Genomic DNA, 3,276 nt, shown 5'->3' with positions numbered 1-3,276 from the left:
ATTATCCAGAAGTAGAACTGCTTTAGTGGGAAGATTTACGCTCTTAAGATGGCGCGTTACTCTCGGAACAAATTCACGCTCAAACCATTCTTTAAATAGATCAGCGCTCATCCATGCTGATTTTTGTGATCTGTAGAATACGGGGAGGAACGATGGACGTACATTTTTAAATGCACGCGCTTTAGCGGACTTACCAACAACGAAAAGAGGAATTTTGTGTATTCCTGCTGCATTTGAACAAACAGCAACTGTAATGCGCTCTTTATTCTTTTTAAATCTAGAAGCCGATTTTTCATGACTTCCCAAAAATGTTTTTTCTGGAAGCATTTTAAAATTGAGACCCGTCTCATACATGTTATATACTTGTTCGGGTTTTAATTTTTCGATTTTTATAATCTCTACAAACTTGGAGATAAAATCAGTTGCACCTGAAGCGTCCGCAGACATTTTTTCTCCTTTTACGTGTGGATAATTAACTCAGTGACGTGCATCTCAGCGAGTCAGTCAACCTTCACTTGCAATAAATTCGCCTCCGTCTATAATTTTGCTGTGTATATATAAAGCCTTTTCTCTTAGAATCGGGCCGCTAATAGGTGTGTCCCTTCGCCGTTCTTGAAGGAACCACTACCAAAGAGCTTCATCTACTATCTCGAATTTCGTTTTTTTAGTGCATCTAGTTTTTAGATTTTTATCTGATTCCATTTGGGCGCACAAATCCTCGATTGAACGCCGATCCCTTCAACTCTGAACAAATTTTCTTTACCGATTAACTTTGTCGATCCGTTTAAGCACACTTAGACGTTTTTCCATCGTCTCAACCACACGTTTACGCTTCTTACTTATTTTCGCACAAGACGAATTCAATCCTCAAGCGCCGCTTGATGATCGTCTTGATAATCGTCTCGTACGCAAAACCATAGGGAGGGGGAGTGGCCGGTTAATACGACGACCGGTTAATGCGGGACCGGTTAAGAGGGAGTCTACACTATAAGGAATCAAATGAAAATGGGAAAAAGTTAATAGAATTTGCTACAGAGAACAAAATGAAGATAGCTAGCACAAGGTTTGATCGCCGAGACATTCATAAGGTAACATGGACTTCTACCGATGGAAAAGTAAAAAATCAGATAGATCATGTCCTAATTGAAAGCAAACATGATAAGGCAATAATTGATTGCAGGAGTTACAGATTGTTGTTAGCTCTAAGTAACCTTATTTTTATTTAAATTTGCTGCTAAATCTTAAATAAACTAACCTAAATTACTTACCTATCAACTGGAACTTAAACCTCAATAAAAATAGTGCGTCATTTTCGGCGAGAAACGGTTCGCGTGCACGTGACAAATGGGGCGTATTCAAGCAAAACAAATGAGCAATCTTAAGCTTGGAGATTGGAGTTCGCACCACTACCGAAGACCGCTATTAGGGGAGAGTCCTACAGTACCGTCACCTTAAGGTTTATCAACAAAAAAATCAAAATGCTAAAAGGTACATGTTTAATACTTCCTGTCATGTATGAAAGGACTATTATGCTGTCAATGAAAGTAATAAACAATCATAATGTTTCAAAATAATCACTTTATTAATGAAAATTAAAGATAAGGAAAAATCAAACTTTATAAAATTGGCCTCCAGTACCGGCCAGTAAATATATTACCAATTAAACAATACAGAAATCACAAATATATTGTTTGGATAGCTCTGATATGTTCGCACAAGCCTCATGAACCCAAATATTACAGTTTACACACTGTATCCAATCCTCTTCATGAGATTCAGTGCACAAAGGACAAACTGTCTCTTCTTCAACCGGTCTGCTAGGAGGAGGTAGGTTTTCATCTTTATTTTTCCTACTTTTCTTACTAACATATCTTCCTGACAACAAGCTTTTACCTTTTTGAACATATTTTCCTGAGACCTTATTTTTTTTGTTAACGTCATTTTCCACAAGTAAATTCTTCCCTCGTTTAAGTGATTCGACGCTTGTTTTGCCTGCTTTTTTCTCTTCCAGCATTTTTTTGTATGGAGAACCAGTTATAATTTCGCTTTTTTCAGCTTTACGACTCCGGGCAGTTGCTCTTCTTTTAGAAGCATCAGGAACCGGTGAGAGTTCTGTAAGTGCAGCTTTAAAATTGTCTGTGGATAGGTCAATTGTAGCTTCTTCTTGAGATTCTAATTGCCGCAAAAAAGCAATTTGTGATTCTCCATTAGCAAGAGTAGTTTGGTTGTCGGAATGCACAGAATTTGTAATATGGGCTACGAGATCAGGAGCAGGAGTAGTAGATGTTGGTTCTGGTTATGTTAGAACAAATAAAGTCCAAATAATTAAAGACATTTTTATCAAAGGGGTGTATGCCTGTGCAACGAAAGCCACTAACTGCGATTTCCATTCGAGAAACTCGATTAAAAGCTGAAGCAACTAAGCCAGCAATCTCGTATTCACTGATTCTAATACCGGGATTTAATCTCATCCACAAGTCACATGCATTATTATAAGCAGATTTAAATGGCTTCATGAACGTACGATCTAGTGGCTGTAGCTTATGGGTCGTATGTGGTGGGGTGCTAAGCATATGGATGTTATTTTTCCGAGCAAATTCAATAACATCTAAGTCCTTATGACTCGCATGTCCATCTAAAATCAGGAGAACTGGATTCTCGGCTGTAGGATTAGAATACTGCACAAAATGATGGATCCATTTTAAAAATAATTCGGCATTCATCCAGCCGTTTGGCTGAGCTTCGCCTACGCTCTCATTTGGGGCGTTAACCATTAGTCTTTCATTCATTCGGACTCGTGGAAATATAAAATATGGTGGAACAAAATGACCTCCAGCGCTCATTGCAAAAAGCACCGTCACGTTCTTTCCACGTTCTGCTGAAGTCAGTTTTCCTACTTGTTTTTGGTTTTTAGTAGCTAAAACTTTGGCATGTTTTTGGACAATGCTGACACCAGTCTCGTCGCAATTCCATATTTTATAAGGAGTGAATTTAAACCTCTGTATCAAAGTTTCTAAACCATCAAAGAAACGCTCAACCTGAGGTCTGTTAAATCCTACTGCTCTCATCAAGCTTGTTGATTCAGCACTCCGCAATGATAAATCACTATGTCTTTTCATAAAAGAATAATAATAGTTTTTCCCTGCCATTTCTTTTTCTTTATTAAACTGGTGAGGTAACTTCAACTTCTCTGCCAGTTGAAAAGCAAGACGTAAAAATTCTTGCCTGTTTAAAGGCATTAGTCTATTAGCCAAGTCTTTAACATGTGTCGCCAAT

Source organism: Diabrotica undecimpunctata, chromosome 8, assembly GCF_040954645.1.
Source record: "Diabrotica undecimpunctata isolate CICGRU chromosome 8, icDiaUnde3, whole genome shotgun sequence".
NCBI classification, from domain to species: Eukaryota; Metazoa; Arthropoda; class Insecta; order Coleoptera; family Chrysomelidae; genus Diabrotica; species Diabrotica undecimpunctata.
The sequence above is the reverse complement of the archived record's forward strand: the minus strand, read 5'-3'. Positions refer to the sequence as shown.